Here is a 24,140-nt window from a genome sequence, read left to right as displayed (position 1 = left end):
ACGAGCCACAGCCCGGCTGGTCAGGTACCGACTTTAGGTGCCTGTCCAGTGCCTGCTTGAAGACAGCCAGGGGTCTATTGGTAGTCCCCCTTATGTATGCTGGGAGGCAGTTGAACAGTCTCGGGCCCCTGACACTTATTGTATTATCTCTTAACGTGCTAGTGACACCCCTGCTTTTCATTGGGGGGATGTTGCATCGTCTGCCAAGTCTTTTGCTTTCGTTGTGAGTGATTTTCGTGTGCAAGTTCGGTATTAGTACCTCTAGGATTTTCCAGGTGTATATAATCATGCATCTCTCCCGCCTGCATTCCAGGGAGTACAGGTTCAGGAACGTCAAGCACTCCCAGTAATTCAGGTTTTTAATCTCCGTTATGCGCGCCGTGAAGGTTCTCTGTACATTTTCTAGGTCAGCAATTTCACCTGCCTTGTAATGGGCTGTTAGTGTGCAGCAATATTCCAGCCTAGATAGAACAAGCGACCTGAAGAGTGTCATCATGGGGATAGTGAGGCTCAGATTTGGGTGTGTAGGAGAGAGGGAGATTACTTTCCAGTAAAAGTTGGTTTTAGACAGGGATGTGTAATGTCACCATGGTTAACACATTTATAGATGGAGTTGTAAAAGAAGTAAATGCTAGGGTGTTTGGGGAGAGGGACGGGATTAAATTATGCAGAATCAAATACGAAATGGGAGTTGACAGTTACTTTTTGCTGGTGATACTGTGCTTTTCGGAGATTCTAAAGAGAAGTTGCAAAGGTTAGTGAACGAGTTTGGGAGTGTGTGTAAGGAAAGTTGCAAGTGAACATAGATAAGAGTAAGGTGACGAGGGTATCAAACGTGTTAGGTAAAGAAAAATTGGATATCACATTGGAGGGAGGGAGTATGGAAGAAGTGAACGTATTCAGATATTTGGGAGTAGATTTGTCAGTAGATGGGTTTGAAGGATGAGGTTAACCATAGAATTGATTAAGGAAAAAAGGTGAGTGGTGCATTGAGGTATCTGTGGAGACAATAAACGTTATCCAGGGAGGCAAAGAGGGGAATGTACGAGAGTATAGTGGTACCAACACTTGTATGGGTGTAAGGAATGGGTTGTGAATGCTGCAGCGAGGAGGAGGCTGGAGGCAGTGGACATGTCGTATCTAAGGGCAATGTGTGGTGTAAATATTGTGCAGAGAATTCGTAGTATGGAAATTATGAGATGGTGTAGAGTTACTAAGAGTATTATTCAGAAGGCTGAATAGGGGTTACTGAGGTAGTTTGGTCATTTAGAGAGGTTGAAACAAAATAGGTTGACTTGGAGGGTGTATGAATCTGTAGTGGAGGGGTAAGGGTCGTCCTAGGAAAGGATGGAGGGAGGAGGTAAAAGAGATTTTGTGTGCAAGGGCCCTGGACATGCAGCAGGCATGTGTGAGCTTGTTAGAAAGTTACCTGGAGTGGTGAATGGTAACGAATGGTTTTGGGATCTGACGAGCTGTTGGAGTGTGAGCAGGGATCCAGGGAAACTGGTTAGCTGGACTTGAGCTTTGGAGGTGGGAAGTACAATGCCTGCACTTTAAAGGAGTGGTTTGGGATATTTGCTGTTTGGAGTAACACCTAAACTGTTATATTTGGGCACCTCTGCAAAGACAGTGATTATGTGTGAATGATGATGAAAGTATTTTTCTTTTTTGGGTCACCCTACCTCGGTGGGAGACAGCCGACGTATTAAAAAATAGTGCCATATATTTATCTCAAATCTTTTGTTGTTTTATACTCTTTACATTGTTTTCAACATATTGAATTTACAGAAGCCCATAGTAAATATACATGTTTAAAAATAAAATAAATCAGTTTTTAATAATCATCAAATTTAAATTGACATCGTAACAATGCTCCCTTGAAGACGTTTTTCCTGGTCATCTTTACCTCATATTGGCCCTTGTTTGTTTAGCCCTTAGTTTTGATTGTAATAATTTACCTCATATTAATTTTGTTGTACCTTATTTCTCTAATTTCCGTAATTTCTTGACCCTTGTATTATGTTATCTCACCGGTTTCTTAGTTTCTTGATCATTACTACTCATCCATCCACTTCATGCTACTTGGTCAGTTACCATATAGCTAACGATGACATTTTTATGTAGGTCCACAGGCTGGACAGCTAGAGCTCGACTTCTCGCGTATCCTAGCTGGTGGCATCCTCCATAGCCCAACCATCTCCATTCGTGGTGTATACTCAGACCCAAAATGCCCTAAGAAAGTTCCCTATCGGACCTGTGGTGGTCTTGAGGAGGATGACATCCTGGATGACAAGTGTGAGTCATTTGTAAATAAAAAGTATTGAAATATTTTAGGAATGGAATGATCTGTGATGTGTGTATTTAGAGGCTAATAAAAACACTGAGCATTCATGTGTCATGTGAGAAACAAAGGTCATAATTAAGTGATGTTCAGTTGCTTAGAGCAAAAACCTTGCTCAGAGTAATTTTATTTTTGGATTATACCACGTGCAACACTTAAGACACTTGTTAAGGAAACGTTTTACCCAATAGGGACTCTAGTCAATCCTTAATAAATGTTCTAAGCATTGCAAATGTGTCTTTAGTTCACAGTTTGTTGGTACTGATATACCAAATACTAGTATTGGAGTATTTTGTGAATCTATCACACTTATTACACTAACTTAGTAACAAAGTTAATATATTACCTAGAATAAATATAAACGTCAAATAATTTTAATGAATATAAACATATTTACTTTGTGCTAAGTATTGAGCTATAGTGAAATCGTTTAATTTATTTCGCTCGGTTTGAAATTCAGATTTCTCAGAAGAAAAGATTAAAAAGAAAAACTTTTCTTGACAAATTTCCACCACAAAAATATGAACTCGTCACATTTGCACCAAACATTCGTATACACTACCCAATATTGATGCAATTTATTCAAGAAATATTTTAGAAAAAGATTAAATAATAGTGTACAGTAATTATTTGTTTACATTGAATCCATAGTGTGGGTAACCCTGCCTTGGTGGTGGGAGACGGCCACCATGTTGAAAAAAAATAATTTGGATTAAGTTTGTTTTATTTACTTTCCAGCAACCTCCTGGTGGAACAAATTGAGAGGAAAAGTCTCAGATGGTGGTTCATTCTCTGATGATGCCGCTGCTGGTGCTGCTGTCTGCTGCCTTTTCCATACTTCTCTCCTTCTGGCTCCAGTGTTAAGCTTCCTTGCATCTGCCTTCCACTAAGGTACTTCTCCACAACTTCAGCTTGCTTTTCTCCATATGTTATTCAGTACCGAGTCAAATGCTTCTATCTTAGCATATGTAGTTATACAGTAATTACAAATGCATATTTTATTTTAAAAAAATGTACAGGACGCAGATGTGATTGCCAGTGTGTAGCTACAGGAGTAGAGCTAGGCTTGTAGCTACAGGAGTAGAGCTAGGCTTGTAGCATCCTGGCTACAGTATTTACTCAAAGTTTTTAACGTTTCCACTAGTTTTAGCATTTACTGCCTCTTGTAAAGCACTCCATTGATCTACCATCTTATGAAAACAAACTTTCCACTATTCTATCAGTAGCTCTTTTTTTCTGAGTTAGTAATTTGTGCCATATGTGGGGTAATGAACTTTTCCTTGTCATTTTGTTATATTTTTTTAAAAACTTGAATATAATTATCATATTTTTATCTTCCTATCAGCCCAAGATGACATAATACCTTTAGTATGACTTCCTTCGTTTAAACAAGAGATAAGATTCTCTTCTATTTTTAACCCCGGAGGGTTAGCCACCCAGGATAACCTAAGAAAGTCAGTGCGTCATCGAGGACTGTAACTTATTTCCATTGTGGTCCTCAGTCTTGTCCCCCAGGATGCGACCCAAACCAGTCGACTAACACCCAGGTACCTATTTGCTGCTAGGTGAACAGGACAACAGGTGTAAGGTAATGCGTCGAAATGTTTCCACCCGCCGGGAATCGAACCCGAGCCCTCCGTGTGTGAAGCGAGAGCTTTAGCCACCAGGTCACCGGGCCACAATTTCAACCCCACTCATTGTTAGGTAAAATCACAAGTGCAACTAATGTGACATTTTATTGTGGCAACGTTTCGCTCTCCAGGAGCTTTATCAAGTCATTACAAACAATACATGGACACAGAAGGTATAGATAGGCTTAGTGAGGTGTAATACTAGTGATAGTAGTAATATTAGTTGTAGTAGTAGTAGTAGTAATACAATATGGTAGAACGTTCAATTTGCACTTGTGCTTTTACCTAACATATTGTGGGTAATTCTAGCAACATTAATACAACCCCACTCATTGTGCTCGCTGATGCAGATTTGAGTTTCTAACTAACATTAGCCTGTTTCTCCAATTTTGATTTTAATTTTACTTGGACCTCTTATAACCCGTAACTTTATACACCCTTACCTCTCGCTCCTTAACCTTCGCACATCCCTCCCACAGTTCTATATATAAGCATAGTAAACACAGTAGTAAGTGTGGATATTTTGTACATTGAGTGGGTTTAAACCTTTGAATAGGGAGGGGTGAATGCTCTCCAGAACTTGATTACATGGTCATTCTAACAGCAGATATTTGAGAAGCGACAGGTTTAATGATTTGCTATTTTAGATTCACATGCATAAATATTCTTAGCGAGATAAGGGTAGATTATCGCGTACTATAGAATGGGTAATGACTTAGTGTAACAACTTTGACTTCAATTCATCACACTGTTTCCCTTTGCCAATAGATTTTCTTAGCTCGTAGCACTTCATAAGGTATGGATTTATCATATTTTATGAATATAATAATTAAATAATTATCCTTGTTTCTTGAATCGGCTATCCCTAATTTCATCTCTGTATTGTCGCCAGAAATGAGGTGTGACCAATGCTGTAGAATGTGACACGGTATGTGGAGAGTGCCAGGGAGGGGGTGGAGAGTTCCAGGGAGGGAGTGGAGAGTGCCAGGGAGGGAGTGGAGAGTGCCAGGGAGGGGGTGGAGAGTGCCATGGAGGAGATGGAGAGTTCCAGGGAAGGGGTGGAGAGTGCCAGGGAGGGGGTGGAGAGTTCCAGAGAGGGAGTGGAGAGTGCCAGGGAGGGAGAGTTCCAGGGAGGGAGTGGAGAGTGCCAGGGAGGGAGTGGAGAGAGCCTGGGAGGGGGTGGAGAGTGCCATGGAGGAGATGGAGAGTTCCAGGGAAGGGGTGGAGAGTTCCAGGGAGTGGAGAGAGCCAAGGAGGGGGTGGAGAGTGCCAGGGAGGGGGTGGAGAGTTCCAGAGAGGGAGTGGAGAGTGCCATGGAGGAGATGGAGAGTTCCAGGGAAGGGGTGGAGAGTTCCAGGGAGGGGGTGGAGAGTGCCAAGGAGGGGTTGGAGAGTGCCATGGAGGAGATGGAGAGTTCCAGGGAAGGGGTGGAGAGTTCCAGGGAGTGGAGAGAGCCTGGGTGGGGGTGGAGAGTGCCAGGGAGGGGGTGGAGAGTTCCAGGGAGTGGAGAGAGCCAGGGAGGGGGTGGAGAGTGACAGGGAGGGGGTGGAGAGAGAGGGAGTGGAGAGCCAGGGAAGGGGTGGAGAGTTCCAGGGAGGGGGTGGAGAGTGCCAGGGAGTGAAGAGAGCCATGGAGGGGGTGGAGTGCCAGGGAGTGGAGAGTGCCATGGAGGGGGTGGAGAATGCCTGGGAGTGTGGAGAGTGCCAGTGAGTGGAGAGAGCCAGGGAGGAGGTGGATAGTGCCAGGGAGTGGAGAGAACCAGGGAGGGGGTGGAGAGTGCCAGGGAGTGGAGAGAGCCATGGAGGGGGTGGAGAGTGCCAGGGAGTGTGGAGAGTGCCAGGGAGTGGAGAGTGCCAGGGAGGGGGTGGATAGTGCCAGGGAGTGGAGAGAACCAGGGAGGGGGTGGAGAGTGCCAGGGAGTGGAGAGAGCCATGGAGGGGGTGGAGAGTGCCAGGGAGTGTGGAGAGTGCCAGGGAGTGGAAAGACCCAGGGAGGGGGTGGAGAGTGCCAGGGAGTGGAGAGAACCAGGGAGGGGGTGGAGAGTGCCAGGGAGTGGAGAGAGCCATGGAGGGGGTGGAGAGTGCCAGGGAGTGTGGAGAGTGCCAGGGAGTGGAGAGTGCCAGGGAGGGGGTAGAGAGTGCCAGGGAGTGTGGAGAGTGCCAGGGAGTGGAAAGAACCAGGGAGGGGGTGGAGAGTGCCAGGGAGTGGAGAGAGCCATGGAGGGGGTGGAGAGTGCCAGGGAGTGGAGACAGCCAGGGAGGGGGTAGAGAGTGCCAGGGACGGGGTGGAGAGTGCCAGGGAGGGGGTGGAGAGTGCCAGGGAGTGGAGAAAGCCAGGGAGGGGGTAGAGAGTGCCAGGGAGTGGAGAGTGCCAGGGAGGGGGTGGAGAGTGCCAGGGAGTGGAGAGTGCCAGGGAGGGGGTAGAGAGTGCCAGGGAGTGGAGAGTGCCAGGGAGGGGGTGGAGAGTGCCAGGGAGTGGAGAGTGCCAGGGACGGGGTGGAGAGTGCCAGGGAGGGGGTGGAGAGTGCCAGGGAGTGTAGAGAGACCTGGAGTGGGGGGAGTGCCAGGGAGTGGAGAGTGCCAGGGAGGGGGTGGAGAGTGCCAGGGAGTGGAGAGTGCCAGGGAGGGGGTTTAGAGTGCCAGGGAGTGGAGAGTGCCAGGGATGGTGTTGAGAGAGCCAGGGAGTGGAGAGTGCCAGGGAGGGTGTGGAGAGTGCCAGGGAGGGGGTGGAGAGTGCCAGGGAGTGGAGAGTGCCAGGGAGGGGGTAGAGAGTGCCAGGGTGGAGGGGGGAAGTAGCTATATTATTTTTTTCGCTGTTCCTTCAAGAAAGTTTCCTTGATGCTGGTGAAGGATCTTGAACAAGGGAATTAGTTCCTTCTTCCTCACATCAAACATGATTTCCTTCCATTTCTCAAGAGATTTATGCTCCCTACGGGTGTAGCACTTCCTAATGCATATAATAATTATATTACCAGGTTTGTGAATTACCACTATAGTAGATATATGGAGAGCAATGGGGTACAAGTGTTGTGGTTTACTCTTAATAACAGAGGTTAAGGACAGGTGATCAATGTTGCTACAAGTATGTGTTGTGATGCGTGTGTATACTGGTTGCTTGGCTACTACATACCAACACTAATAATACCTCATGATGGTACACCTGGGACTGCTTTCCAGGGATCTACCCTCGCAGGGAGCCTTGGGCCAGGTCTCCCTTGGTCACCTGGTTAACCAGACTGTTTGTGCTAGCACCACGCAGACCCACAATCACAATCCGGCTGATCCGGCATTATTTCTAACATCTGCTGGTAGTGCGCAAAACTCGACCCACACTAATACCCTGACTTTAGGTGCTTGTCCAGTGCCAGCTTGAAGACTGCCAGGGGTCTGTTGGTAATCCCCCTTATGTGTGCTGGGAGGCAGTTGAACAGTCTCGGGCCCCTGACACTTATTGTATGGTCTCTTAACGTGCTAGTGACACCCCTGCTTTTCATTGGGGGGATGGTGCATCGTCTGCCAAGTCTTTTGCTTTCGTAGTGAGTGATTTTCGTGTGCAAGTTCGGTACTAGTCCCACTAGGATTTTCCAGGTGTATATAATCATGTATCTCTCCCTCCTGCGTTCCAGGGAATACAGGTTTAGGAACCTCAAGCGCTCCCAGTAATTGAGGTGTTTTATCTCCGTTATGCGCGCCGTGAAAGTTCTCTGTACATTTTCTAGGTCGGCAATTTCACCTGCCTTGAAAGGTGCTGTTAGTGTGCAGCAATATTCCAGCCTAGATAGAACAAGTGACCTGAAGAGTGTCATCATGGGCTTGGCCTCCCTAGTTTTGAAGGTTCTCATTATCCATCCTGTCATTTTTCTAGCAGATGCGATTGATACAATGTTATGGTCCTTGAAGGTGAGATCCTCCGACATAATCACTCCCAGGTCTTTGACGTTGGTGTTTCGCTCTATTTTGTGGCCAGAATTTGTTTTGTACTCTGATGAAGATTTAATTTTCTCATGTTTACCATATCTGAGTAATTGAAATTTCTCATCGTTGAACTTCATATTGTTTTCTGCAGCCCACTGAAAGATTTGGTTGATGTCCGCCTGGAGCCTTGCAGTGTCTGCAATGGAAGACACTGTCATGCAGATTCGGGTGTCATCTGCAAAGGAAGACACGGTGCTGTGGCTGACATCCTTGTCTATGTCGGATATGAGGATGAGGAACAAGATGGGAGCGAGTACTGTGCCTTGTGGAACAGAGCTTTTCACCGTAGCTGCCTCGGACTTTACTCTGTTGACGACTACTCTCTGTGTTCTGTTAGTGAGGAAATTATAGATCCATCGACCGACTTTTCCTGTTATTCTTTTAGCACGCATTTTGTGCGCTATTACGCCATGGTCACACTTGTCGAAGGCTTTTGCAAAGTCTGTATATATTACATCTGCATTCTTTTTGTCTTCTAGTGCATTTAGGACCTTGTCGTAGTGATCCAATAGTTGAGACAGACAGGAGCGACCTGTTCTAAACCCATGTTGCCCTGGGTTGTGTAACTGATGGGTTTCTAGATGGGTGGTGATCTTGCTTCTTAGGACCCTTTCAAAGATTTTTATGATATGGGATGTGAGTGCTATTGGTCTGTAGTTCTTTGCTGTTGCTTTACTGCCCCCTTTGTGGAGTGGGGCTATGTCTGTTGTTTTTAGTAACTGTGGGACGACCCCCGTGTCCATGCTCCCTCTCCATAGGATGGAAAAGGCTCGTGATAGGGACTTCTTGCAGTTCTTGATGAACACAGAGTTCCATGAGTCTGGCCCTGGGGCAGAGTGCATGGGCATGTCATTTATCGCCTGTTCGAAGTCATTTGGCGTCAGGATAACATCGGATAGGCTTGTGTTAATCAAATTTTGTGGCTCTCTCATAAAAAAATTCATTTTGATCTTCGACTCTCAGTCTGGTTAGCAGCTTGCTAAAAACTGAGTCATATTGGGACTTGAGTAGCTCACTCATTTCCTTGCTGTCATCTGTGTAGGACCCATCTTGTTTAAGTAGGGGCCCAATGCTGGACGTTGTTCTCGATTTTGATTTGGCATAGGAGAAGAAATACTTTGGGTTTCTTTCGATTTCATTTATGGCTTTTAGTTCTTCCCGCGATTCCTGACTCCTAAAGGATTCTTTTAGCTTAAGTTCGATGCTTGCTATTTCTCTGGCCAGTGTCTCCCTACGCATTTCAGATATATTGACCTCTTTTAGCCGCTCTGTTATTCTTTTCCGTCGCCTGTAAAGGGAGCGCCTGTCTCTTTCTATTTTACATCTACTCCTCCTTTTTCTTAGAGGAATAAGCCTTGTGCATACACACTACCACCACACTACTGACACCTTACACTACCACCCCACACTACCACCACACTACTGACACCTTGCACACTACCACCACACTACTGACACCTTACACTACCACACACTACTGACACCTTACACTACCACCCCACACTACTGACACCACACTACTGACACCTTACACTACCACCACACTACCACTACTGACACCTTACACTACCACCCCACACTACCACCACACTACTGACACCTTACACTACCACCACACTACTGACACCTTACACTACCACCACACTACTACCACCACACTACTGACACCTTACACTACCACCACACTACTGACACCTTACACTACCACCACACTACTACACCACACTACCACCTTACACTACCACCACACTACTGACCCTTACACTACCACCCACTACTGACACTACCACCACACTACTGACACCTTACACTACCACTACCACCACACTACTGACACCTTACACTACCACCACCACACTACCACCACACTACTGACACCTTACACTACCACCCCACACTACACCACACTACTGACACCTTACACTACCACCACACTACTACTGACACCTTACACTACCACCCCACACTACCACCACACTACTGACACCTTACACTACCACCCCACACTACCACCACACTACTGACACCTTACACTACCACCACACTACTACTGACACCTTACACTACCACCACACACTACTGACACCTGACACCTACCACCACACTACACACCTTACACTACCACCACACTACTGACACCCTACACTACCACCACACTACTGACACCTTACACTACCACCACACACAACCACCACACTACTGACACCTTACACTACCACACCTTACACTACACCCCACACACCACCACACTACTGACACCTTACACTACCACCCACTACACCACACTACTGACACACTACCACCACTACTACTACTGACACCTTACACTACCCCCACACTACTGACACCTTACACTACCACCACACTACTGACACCTTACACTACCACCACACTAATGACACCTTACACTACCACCACACTACTGACACCTTACACTACCACCCACTACACTACACTACCACCCCACTACTGACACCTTACACTACCACCCCACACTACCACCACACTACTGACACCTTACACTACCACCCCACACTACCAACACACTACTGACACCTTACACTACCATCACACTACTGACACCTTACACTACCACCACACTACTGAAACCTTACACTCCCACCACACTACTGACACCTTACACTACCATCACACTACTGACACCTTACACTACCACCACACTACTGACACCTTACACTACCACACCACACTACTGACACCTTACACTACCACTACCACCACACTACTGACACCTTACACTACCACCACACTACACTACACTACCACACACTACTGACACCTTACACTACCACCCCACACTACCACCACACTACTGACACCTTACACTACCACCCACTACTGACACCTTACACTACCACACTACTGACACCTTACACTACCACCCCACTACACTACTGACACCTTACACTACCACCACACTACTGACACCTTACACTACCACCACACTACCACCACACTACTGACACCTTACACTACCACACACTACTGACACCTTACACTACCACCACACTACACTACCACCACACTACTGACACCTTACACACCTTACCACACACCCCACACTACCACCACACTACTGACACATTACACTACCACCCCACACTACCACCACACTACTGACACCTTACACTACCACCCCACTACTACTGACACCTTACACTACCACCACACTACTGACACCTTACACTACCACCCCACACTACCACCACACTACTGACACCTTACACTACCACCACACACTACCACCACACTACTGACACCTTACACTTACACTACTGACACCACTACCACACTACCACCACACTACTGACACCTTACACTACCACCCCACACTACCACCACACTGACACCTTACACTACCACCACACTACTGACACCTTACACTACCACCCCACACTACCACCACACTACTGACACCTTACACTACCACCCCACACTACTGACACCTTACACTACCACCACACACTACCACCACTACTGACACCTTACACTACCACCCCACACTACCACCATCCCACACTACCACCACACTACTGACACCTTACACTACCACCCCACACTACTGACACCTTACACTACCACCCCACACTACTGACACCTTACACTACCACCCCACACTACCACCACACTACTGACACCTTACACTACCACCCCACACTACTGACACCACTACACTACCACCACACTACTGACACCTTACACTACCACCCACACTACCATACTACTGACACCTTACACTACCATGACACCCTTACTGACTTACCACCCCCCACACTACCACCACACTACTGACACCTTACACTACCACCCCACACTACCACCACACTACTGACACCTTACACTACCACCCCATACTACCACCACACTACTGACACCTTACACTACCACCCACTACACTACACACCACACTACTGACACCTTACACTACCACCACACACTACCACCCACACTACTGACACCTTACACTACCACACCTTACACTACCACCACACTACTGACACCTTACACTACCACCACACTACTGACACCTTACACTACCACCCCACACTACTGACACCTTACACTACCACCCCACACTACTACACCTTACACTACTACCACCACACTACTGACACCTTACACTACCACCACACTACTGACACCTTACACTACCACCCCACACACCTTACACTACCACCCCACACTACCTTACCACCACCCCACACAACCACCACACTACTGACACCTTACACTACCACCCCACACTACCACCACACTACTGACACCTTACACTACCACCCCACACTACCACCACACTACTGACACCTTACACTACCACCCCACACTACCACCACACTACTTACACTACCACCCCACACTACTTACACTTACACTACCATCACACTACTGACACCTTACACTGCCACCCCACACTACTGACACCTTACACTACCACCCCACACTACCTCCACACTACAGACACCTTACACTTCCACCCCACACTACCACCACACTACTGACGGCTTACATTACCACCCCACACTACCACCACACTACTGACACCTTACACTACCACCCCACACTACCACCACACTACTGACACCTTACACTACCACCACCCCACACTACCACCACACTACTGACACCTTACACTACCACCCCACACTACCACCACACTACTACCACCCCACACTACCACCACACTACTGACACCTTACACTACCACCCCACACTACCACCACACTACTGACACCTTACACTACCACCCCACACTACCACCACACTACTGACACCTTACACTACCACCCCACACTACCACCACACTACTGACACCTTACACTACCACCCCACACTACTGACACCTTACACTACCACCCCACACTACCACCACACTACTGACACCTTACACTACCACCCCACACTACCACCACACTACTGACACCTTACACTACCACCCACTACACTTACACTACCACACTACTGACACCTTACACTACCACCCCACACTACCACCACACTGACACCTTACACTACCACCCCACACTACCACCACACTACTGACACCTTACACTACCACCCACTACTGACTACCTACCACACTACTGACACCTTACACTACCACCCCACACTACCACCACACTACTGACACCTTACACTACCACCCCACACTACCACCACACTACTGACACCTTACACTACCACCCCACACTACCACCACACTACTGACACCTTACACTACCACCCACTACCACCACACTACCACACACTACTGACACCTTACACTACCACACACACTACTGACACCTACTGACACCCCACACTACCACCACACTACTGACTACACTACCACCCCACACTACACACCTTACACTACCACCCCACACTACTGACACCTTACACTACCACCCCACACTACCACCACACTACTGACACCTTACACTACCACCCCACTACCACCACACTACTGACACCTTACACTACCACCACACACCTTACTACCACCACACTACTGACACCTTACACTACCACCCCACACTACCACACACTACTGACACCTTACACTACCACCCACACCACACTACTACTGACACCTTACACTTACACACTGACACCTTACACTACCACCACTAACTACCACCTCACTACTGACACCTTACACTACCACCCCACACTACCACCACACTACTGACACCTTACACTACCACCCCACACTACCACCACACTACTGACACCTTACACTACCACCCCACACTACCACCACACTACTGACACCTTACACTACCACCCCACACTACCACCACACTACTGACACCTTACACTACCACCCCACACAACAACCACCTTACACTACCACCCCACACTACCACCACACTACTGACACCTTACACTACCACCCCACTGACACCTACCACCACACTACTGACACCTTACACTACCACCCCACACTACACCTACTACACCTTACACTACTGACACCCCACACTACCACCACACTACTGACACCTTACACTACCACCCCACACTACCACCACACTACTGACACCTTACACTACCACCACACTACTGACACACTACTGACACCTTACACTACCACCACACTACTGACACCTTACACTACCACCACACTACTACTGACACCTTACACTACCACCACTACACACTACTGACACCTTACACTACCACACCACACTACCACCACACTACTGACACCTTACACTACCACCACACTACTGACACCTTACACTACCACCACACTACTGACACCTTACACTACCACCCCACTGACACCACACTACTGACCCACTACCACCACACTACTGACCCAACTACCACCACACTACTGACCACCCACAACTACCACCACACTACTGATACCCAACACTACTACCACACTACTGATACCCAACACTACCACCACACTACTGATACCCAACACTACTTCCACACTACTGATACCCAACACTACCACCACACTACTGATATCCAACACTACCACCACACTTCTGATACCCAACAATACCACCACACTACTGATACCCAACACTACCACCACACTACTGATACCCAACACTACCACCACACTACTGATACCCAACACTACCACCACACTACTGATACCCAACAATACCACCACACTACTGATACCCAACAATACCACCACACTACTGATACCCAACACTACCACCACACTACTGATACCCAACAATACCACCACACTACTGATACCCAACACTACCACCACACTACTGATACCCAACAATACCACCACACTACTGATACCCAACACTACCACCACACTACCATGCTAATACCGCACACAACCACCACACCACTAACTCACACAACCAAAACATTAAGCTTCTAGCGTGAATTTCTCATTAAGCTTCCAGTGTGTCTCATTAAGCTTCCAGTGTGTCTCATTAAGCTTCCAGTTATCTGGTACGGTAACTATTTGTTGTGAATTTGTGCAGTAAATAAAATTTGGTTGTCAATACCTTAAGTGTGTGAAGGTCTGGTGGTGCTCTTCATCCAACGAATTGGTGATGATTCTTCCTGTATGACCCCTGTGCGTTTAGTGATTCTTATGAATGTGAGAAGAACTGGGGTGAAGAATGTACTGTCTTTGTATCTGCCGCCTCAGTCCATTATCTACCACCCTTACAGACTTAGCATAATGTTTTGTAAATATGGTGTCTACCACTTTACTGTTTTCTATCCTCTCGTTGTCCTTTTAAATCTTTTCCCTCTCATTTGGCTGCAGAGGGTCTTTCTTTTCAGTATTTTAACCACGTTCACTTCCTCATTTAGGGTGTTTCTAACTCCCAGAGTGTGCTACATGCTATCCAGAAATTCAACTCTCCTCATCCCATCGACCTTCGTATAGAACTGGGTGCCTGGGTACACATGTTCAGGGCAGTGAACAAGCAGACTCGGTCGCCTGGTCAACCGTTCATGACATCCTGCTTTCCCAGGGATATTCCTTTCTCTGACTGTATTTCAATGCTCCCCCAGCAACTCTGCAACCCCTGGCAACATCGTGGTCCGAGTTGGTCTACAACAAATTCTTTTCTGTCAAACCACGTCACGTCTTGTGTTGTCTCTTAGCGTACTCATAGAGCCCCTGCTTTTCAGTGTGGGGATGTTGCACCGTCTGCTGAGTCTTTTGCTTTCATAAGGAGTGATTTCCGTGTGTAGATTTGGGACTAGTCCCTCGTAAGATTTTCCAAGTGTATATTATCATGTATCTTTCTCACCTGCGTTTCAAGGAGTACAGTTCAACGGCCTTAAGCCGTTCCCAGTAATTTAGGTGCTTTATGGCACTTATATCTGCAGTGAACGTTCTCTATATTCTCCAGGGCTACAGTTTTGCCTGCCTTGAAAGGGGAAGTTAGTGTACAGCAATATTCCAGCCTAGAGAGGACGCACGATTTGAAGAGAATCATCATTGTCTTTGCATCCCTTGTTTTGAATTTTCTCAAAACAAGGGATGCAAAGACAGTGATGATTCTCTTCAAATCGTGTGTCCTCTCTAGGCTGGAATATTGCTGTACACTAATCATATCATTTTCCTAGCAGATGTGGTAGATACATTGTTGTGATCCTTGAAAGTGAGATTTTTTAACATTACCATTCCTAGGTCCTTTACATTTGTAGCCTCCTTTGACTTTACTCTCTTTACTGTTACTCTTTGTGCTCTGTTTGTTAGGAAGTTTTAGATCAAGCTACCAAGTTTTCCTATTATTCCTTTATCACTCATTTTGTGTACTATTACGCCATAATCGCACTTGTCGATGGCTTTCACAGAGTCTGTGTATATTACATCTGCATTTTAATTGTTCTCCAGTGTATCCAAGACTAGTGATCCAGTAGCTGTGAGAGGCAGGCATGACCTACTTGAAACCCATGCTGCCCTGGGTTGTGCGACTGATAGATATCCAAGTGGTTGGCGATCTTGCTTCTTAGATTTTTATGATGTGGGACGTTGGTGCAGTCGGTCTGTAATTCTTTGCAACTGCTCTACTGCCACCCTTTTGGAGTGGGGCTACAGCTGTTATTTTTAGTGACTGGGATGGCCCCTGTGTCCATGCTTCTTCTCCATAGAATAGTGCACGTGAAAGGGGCTTTTGCACATCTTGATGAACATGGAGTTTCACGAGTCTGGGCCTGGGGCAGGGTGCATGGGCATGTCATTTATTTTTTCAAAGTCCTGTGTTGTTAGGATTGTCAGAAATTCTTGAATTAACCAAATTTTGAGTCTCGGTCATAAAAATTCATTTAGAGATGTCGACCCTTAGTCTGATTAACGGCTCACTAAACGATAGAGTCATATTAAGACTTCAGTATCTCACTCATTTCTTTGTTGTCATCTGTATAAGTCCGAGCTTGTTTAAGCAGGAGTCCAATACTGGATGTAGTTTTTGCCCTAGATTTGCCATAAGAATTTTTTTTTTAAATTTAATTTATGGCTTTAAGTTCTTCCTGTTTCCTCGCCTCCTGTATGATTACCTACCTGGAGTATAATTGGAGAGGGTTTCGGGGATCAACTTCCCTGCGGTCCGGTCTGTGACCAGGCCTCGTGGTGGATAAGGGTCTGATCAAACAGGCTGTTACTGCTGGCCGCACGTAAACCAACGTACGAACCAAAGCCCGGCTGATCAGGTACTGACTTTAGGTGCTTATCCAGCTCTGTCTTGAAGACAACCAGGGGTCTATTTGTAATCCCCTATATGTATGCTGGGGGGCAGTTGAGCAGTTTTGGGACCCCTGACACTTATTGTGTTGTCTCTTAGTGTATTCGTGGTACCCCTGCTTTTCATTGGGGGGATGTTGCATCTCCTGCCCAGTTTTTTGCTTTCGTAAAGAGTAATTTTCGTGTGCAAATTTGGTACTAATCCCTCTAGGATTTTCCAAATGTATATTATCATGTATTTTTCTCGTCTGCGTTCCAAGGAATACAAATCAAGGGACTTCAATCGTTTCCAGTAATTTAGGTGTTTTATCGTAGTTATACGTGCCGTGAAAGTTTTCTGTATATTCTCCAGGTATGCAATTTCGCCTGCTTTGAAAGGGGCCGTTAAGCTTAAGTTCGATATTTTCTATTTCTCTGGCCAGTGCCTCCTTACGTATTTTAGATATACTGACCTCTTTCCAGTTTACATCTCTTTTTTTTCTTAGCGGAATGTGCCGAGACCTTACCTCAAGTGCCACAGAGTTAATTTTCGTTTGTTGTTATCTAACTGTATTGTCTTTGATACTGTTATATTTCGTACCAGATCATAATTATTAGTGAAGATGAGGTCAAGAGATTTAATAGCTCTTGTGTGTGTGTGAGCTGCTTCCTGGGGTTCTCTGCTTAAATATTATTTGCTACATTCCTCCATTTTAGGTGTCTAAGTTGAAATCACCCAGCAGTAAGATGTTTGGGGCAGGAGTTGGGAGATTTTCTAGACAGTGGTCAGTTTTCAAGAGCGGTTCCTGGAATTGTTGGGAAGTTGCATCAGGAGGCTTTTTACAGCCACATTGACAAGATTTTGGTTCTCAGTTTTTACTGCCAAAACTTCAGCTATCTCATTTGTGGTGTTTAGTAATTCCGAGCAAATGAGTGACTCAGGGACATACAGGCCGCCCCTCCACATTGTTCTTTCTGTCGCGTCTGAATAAGTTATACTCTGTTATCCATATTTGGTTGTCAAGATGGTCCTTTGTGTGGGTTTCAGTGAAAGCCGTAAATATTACATTTGACTATGAGCAGCCCGCTGTCGGAAAGCCTTTTAATGTTTGTTGATGGCTTTAGACCTTGTATTACCTGGAGTTTACCTAGAGAGAGTTCCGGGGGTCAACGCCTCCGCGGCCCGGTCTGTGACCAGGCCTCCTGGTGGATCAGAGCCTGATCAACCAGGCTGTTACTGCTGACTGCACGCAATCCAACGTACGAGCCACAGCCCGGCTGGTCAGGTACCGACTTTAGGCGCTTGTCCAGTGCCAGCTTGAAGACTGCCAGGGATCTATTGGTAATGCCCCTTATGTATGCTGGGAGGCAGTTGAACAGTCTCGGGCCCCTGACACTTATTGTATTGTCTCTTAACGTGCTAGTGACACCCCTGCTTTTCATTGGGGGGATATTGCATCGTCTCCCGAGTCTTTTGCTTTCGTTGTGAGTGATTTTCGTGTGCAAGTTCGGTACTAGTCCCTCTAGGATTTTCCAGGTGTATATAATCGTGTATCTCTCCCGGGAATACAGGTTCAGGAACTTCAAGCGCTCCCAGTAATTGAGGTGTTTTATCTCCGTTATGCGCGCCGTGAAGGTTCTCTATACATTTTCTAGGTCAGCAATTTCACCTGCCTTGTAACGTGCTGTTAGCGTGCAGCAATATTCCAGCCTAGATAGAACAAGCGACCTGAAGAATGTCATCATGGGCTTGGCATCTCTAGTTTTGAAGGTTCTCATTATCCATCCTGTCATTTTTCTAGCAGATGCGATTGATACAATGTTATGGCCTTGAAGGTGAGATCCTCTGACATGATCACTCCCAGGTCTTTGACGTTGGTTTTCCACTCTATTTTGTGGAAGGAATTTGTTTTGTACTCTGATGAAGTTTTAATTTCCTCATGTTTACCATATCGGAGTAATTGAAATTTCTCATCGTTGAACTTCGTATTGTTTAATATTGTATAGTATATTTGCAAATACAAATGTTGTCGTGTTGATGGTATGCGAGGGAAGAGGGGTTATTTGGCACGTTATAATATTCTTTATTGGTTACAATGTGGTTATCTCCCATTCCTCATGTGCTGTTTAACTTAAGGAGTTAACTCTTAACCCTGGTTATAATAAGTACTGTGTAAGGTAGTTACCTCCATTTCCTCTTCGTCTATACTATTCCGCTTAATACTTCGGGACTAATAAAATAATTACTACGTCTGTGGCTCATCTGCGTCGAGAATTGCCGTCTTTGAGCCCTGCTCGGTGGCAACCTTAAGAGATTGGAAACAAAATTTTTTTTTGCTAGTGATAATTTCATTGTTCCTTTTCTGGGTTACCATTTAGGGCAGTATTGTACAATTCACTCCATTAATTCTGACTATAAACGTTATTTTTCTTTCCAGCACCGTGTGTATAGAGCACCAAATTCCCTCGAGGGAGGCGATGCTAGTGAGAGAAGCTTGGTCCAGTACACCGGACTCAAGCTCCATCCCCTTGGATCAAACCTGAGCGCCTCCCAGTCCCCGTTCGCTACAAGATCCTTACGGGTTTAGTGCTTCCCTTTATTAAAATAAATTCGGGTTTAGCTCTTCTCCCCGGATTAAAATGAAAATACGTGTTTAACGTTTTCCAATGTGTAATAAAATATTATTAATATGAAGAGTAAGTTGCCTTGGTACAAAGCTCAGCTGGCAGTGCTATGTTGAAGATTGATTAGTAGCAAGTGTGAAGACTGAGTAAGCCAGTTTGGAGGAGTGTCAGGCGCAGCGCCGCGCCGCGCTTGATGCCATGTACCGACAATGCATACCTTCCACCCCTCTAGGGAGGTGCCTTCATTCCCTTGTCTTTGCTCTCCACTTTTCCTGGTTCCTTGGATTAAAACTAATTGCCTTCAACTTCCGAGGCACTGTATGACTCATACGGGGTCAGCGATTCCCTGTAAATAAAATTAATACTGTACCTAGCAATTTAAAATAGTATATTCTTCCTGGATGCTGGCGAGGGCCTTTTTTATTGAAGGAATTACATGTGACCTCCCATTTCTTGGATCGAATCTAATTAGCTCCATTCCCCTAGGCGTTCCATGGCCTCTACGTGTTTAGCGCACCCCCCTCCCCCCAAGAATGTAATAATGATGCTTGTGAAGGTTCTTGATGAAAAGAATGGAAACTACTGGCCGTTCTTGTATCAAACATGCTTACCTCTTATGCCCCACCGTTCAAGGGAAGTTCCTTGATGCCGGCCAGAACTTAATCCATTGACCTTTCCTAGGTTCCAACCTGAATACTTATCATCCACCAAGCGCTATATGATCCCTGTGGGTTCAGCGCTTCCCCAAATAAAATATAAAAAAATATATTTCAACGTGTATGATGCAACTATGAGTCGGCCACATGCTAAACATTGCCAGTTAATTAATATTGTCATAAACTTGAAGATAAGGATCATTATCAACATAAGGCAGATATGTACAGTGAAGCCCAAGAATTTTGTATTAGAAAAAGAACAAGAATGTTTTGTATTGCAATAATTAATAAGGAGTTTAGGCATTAGTTGGGTTATGAGGGTTGGAGGGAGGGTGAGAGCGTAGGGGGGAGGAGGGGGTTTGTAAGGGAGAATGGTAGTGGTGGTTCTCAGTAAGGACGAATTCAGTCACTTCTCGAGTGTAATGGGTGGTGCACATACACTTACTGCACTCGCTTCTACCCTGGAAAAATTAAATTTAGATGAACAAGAAAAGGATAAAGGGTGTGTCAGAGTTACCTGTTATCACACGCTGTTAGATAATTAAATTAGTACAGAATTGAAAAAAATGTGTTAATGAAATATTGAGACAGTGTCGGGGTTGGTATTTAAAATGTTTGTGTAAGATACAATTGTTTTCGTTCGTGTTACAACAAGACTAACTAAAATGTGGTTTACCAAAATACCTCGAGAAGGGTCCCATGATGTTGGTGAAGGGGTGGAGGAAGCTTGGTGAAGGGGAGGAGGCTTGGTGAAGGAGGAAGCTTGGTGAAGGGGAGGAGGCTTGGTGAAGGAGGAAGCTTGGTGAAGGGGGTTGAAGCTTGATCAAGGAACTGAACTTTTGCTCCCCCTCCTTGAATAAAGGATGAAAAATTAGCATTCTCCAGGTGCTATATAACCTCCGAATTTAGAGCTTTACCTGATTAAAATAAAAATACTTAGAAATAAGTTTTGAGTATACCTGGAGAGGGTTTCGGGGGTCAATGCCCCCGCGGCCCGGTCTGTACCAGGCCTCGTGGTGGATCAGGGTCTGATCAACCAGGCTGTTACTGTTGCCCGCACGCAACCAGACGTACGAACCACGGCCTGGCTGGTCAGGTACTGACTTGAGGTGCCTGTCCAGCACCTTCTTGAAGACAGCCAGGGGTCTATTGGTAATCCCCTTATGAATGCTGGGAGGCAGTTGAACAGTCTTGGGCCCCTGGCACTTAGTGTTGTGGCGGCCCTGCTTTTCACTGGTGGGGGGCATGTTGCACCGCCTGCTGAGTCTTTTGCTATCGTAGGGAGTGATTTTCGTGTGCAAATTTGGTACAAATCCCTCTAGAATTTTCCAAGTGTATATTATCATGCATCTTCTCGCCTGCATTCCAGAGAATACAAGTCAGGGAACCTCAACCGTTCCCAGTATTTTGGTGTTTTATTGTACTTGTTTGTGCCGTGAAGGTTCTCTCTACATTCTCCAGGTCGGCAGTTTAACCTGCCTTGAAAGGCGCCGTTAGTGTACAACAATATTCCAGCCCACAGAGAAATGATTTGAAGGGAATCGTAAAAATTGACTTAAAAATTACTAAAAATCTTGGGCATGAAAATCCAAATACAAATGTATGTATTTAAGTAACTTTGATTACATCTTCTTTCCCCGAGCGCTGCTTGTGGGTTTAGCGCTTAGTTATGATTATAATAATCTCCAAGTATTGTATGACCCTTTAAATCATGGGTTCCCAACCTGGGGTACACCCACCCCCAGGGATGTCAGAGGGTATTTCAAGGGGTGTAAGAAAGACTTCTAATGTAAAGTACAATTCCATTTATTTTACCAATAACTTCTAATTGATCACTTTAGATTTTCGTTATATGCACAGAATTAAAGACTTAGTTTTTGACTGCTGTATAATCCTACTGGTTTAGGTTTCCCCATGTTTATAATTAGTTCTCGAGATCAATTTGTTCACCCGCAGTAATGTATTTGGGTCAATTTGTGATTCAAAAATTAGAACTCGGACTTCAATTTCAAATGTAATATTACTTTTGTAGGGAGTGCAACATTAATCAAACATTTCCTAGGGGGGTGTCCCCTCAAGGAGGTTCCTTGATGCTGGTGAGGGGCTCTTGATCTAGGGAAATGGATCTGTGCTCAGGTTCCCTGCATTGAGCCTGAATACCTCTTTTCCCCAGCATGCGCTGTATAATCCTACGGGTTTAGCGCCCCCCCCCCCTATGATTAATTCCCAGGAGTGCGTGGCATAGAAAAGGTTGGTAAGCCCTACACTAAATATAGCATGTAATTCGGTTGTAGTACAGTTACCGCAAACGAAGGATCAAGTTAGGTAAGGCTTGTCAGGAAACAGGACAAGTGTTTCCTGACGCGGGTCTAAGGTGATGATCCACAGCTGGAATTTTTGGTCATCTGACCGAGGCCTTCCGCTGGCTTACCGGTCCACCTCTTTAAAATCTGGTTGATTATTAGAATCATTTGTTAAAATAAAGGGAAGGATTGGGTCATGGTGACTGACAATATATACATTATCGCTCGCAAAAGAAAAAAAAAATACGATGGGTGGGGCATATGAGAGCAGCGAGTGGGTAAAGGTGGTGGTGGGTGAGCGAGACTAGTGGGCACGGTGATTAGTTCGTTAAAAATAAGGATTTCGGATTTTTAACCCGGAAGGTTAGTAACCCAAGATAATCCATTGAAGCTAGTGCCCGTCTTATTTTCATTGGGGTCCTTTAATATTCAGGGCCCGTATTATTTTCATTGGGGTCCTTTAATATTCAGGGCCCGTATTATTTTCATTGGGGTCCTTTAATATTCAGGGCCCGTATTATTTTCATTGGGGCCTTTTGATCTCCCCTAGGATGCAACCCACAACAGTCGACTAACACTCAGGTACATACTTAGTGCTAGGTGAACAGAGGCAGCAGGTGATAAAACACCCAGCGTCTCGGTCGTGCCGGGGAGCTATCCCCGGTCCCAAAGAACGAGCCACGAGTACATGTAAGGCGTAAGTGAGCTGGGCAGGCAGCAGTAAATGAAGCCTGAATTCGCAGGGAGGGTGGGGAAGAAGTAAAGTGTAAGTGGTTAGTCTAACATCCATGAAAATCCTGTGTGGGGTAGTCAAAAGATGACAAGACTTTGAAGAGGTAATTAATGACATGCCCATGCACTCTGCCCTAGGCCCAGACTCGTGGAACTCCGTGTTCATCAAGAATTGCAAGAAGCCCCTATCGCATGCCTTCAGCATTTTATGGAGAGGGAGCATGGACACTGGGGTCATCCCACACACACACTAAAAAATAACAGACATAGCCCCACTCCACAAATGTGGCAGTAAACCAATTGCAAAGAACTACAGACCGATAGTACTGACATCCCATATCATAAAAATCTTTGAGATCTTTCTAAGAAGCAAGATCGCCAACCACCTAGATACCCATCAGTTACACAACCCAGGGCAACACGGATTTAGAGCAGGTTGCTCCTGCCTGTCCCAGTTACTGGACCACTATGACAAGGTCCTGGATGCTGTAGAAGATAAAATACAAATGTAGTATACCCAGACTTTGCAAAAGCTTTTGACACGTGTGACCATGGTGTAATAGCACACAAAATGCGTGATAAAGGAATAGCGGGAAAAGTTGGTACATGGATCTACAACTTCCTGACAAATAGAGCACAAAGAGTAATAGTAAACAGAATAAAGTACAGGCAGCCACGGTAAAAAGCCCTGTTCCACAAGGCACAGTAC

General features: G+C 45.8%; 1 protein-coding gene across 7 annotated transcripts in view; it reads left to right on the top strand.

Moving 5' to 3' along the window:
* Nucleotides 1-2,082: 2,082 nt before the first annotated feature.
* Nucleotides 2,083-24,140, top strand: part of LOC128699528 (calpain-A) — a 116,172-nt gene continuing 94,114 nt past the window's right edge. For all 7 annotated transcript variants that reach the window (XR_011393682.1, XM_070098070.1, XM_070098069.1 and 4 more), the window contains exons 1-3: nucleotides 2,083-2,295; nucleotides 3,080-3,232; nucleotides 19,554-20,898. The gene's annotated coding sequence lies outside the window, so the exon portion shown is untranslated. The remainder of the gene's footprint in view (nucleotides 2,296-3,079; nucleotides 3,233-19,553; nucleotides 20,899-24,140) is intronic.

The sequence above is a fragment of the Cherax quadricarinatus genome, chromosome 61, assembly GCF_038502225.1.
Source record: "Cherax quadricarinatus isolate ZL_2023a chromosome 61, ASM3850222v1, whole genome shotgun sequence".
NCBI classification, from domain to species: domain Eukaryota; kingdom Metazoa; phylum Arthropoda; class Malacostraca; order Decapoda; family Parastacidae; genus Cherax; species Cherax quadricarinatus.
The sequence above is the reverse complement of the archived record's forward strand: the minus strand, read 5'-3'. Positions and strand labels throughout refer to the sequence as shown.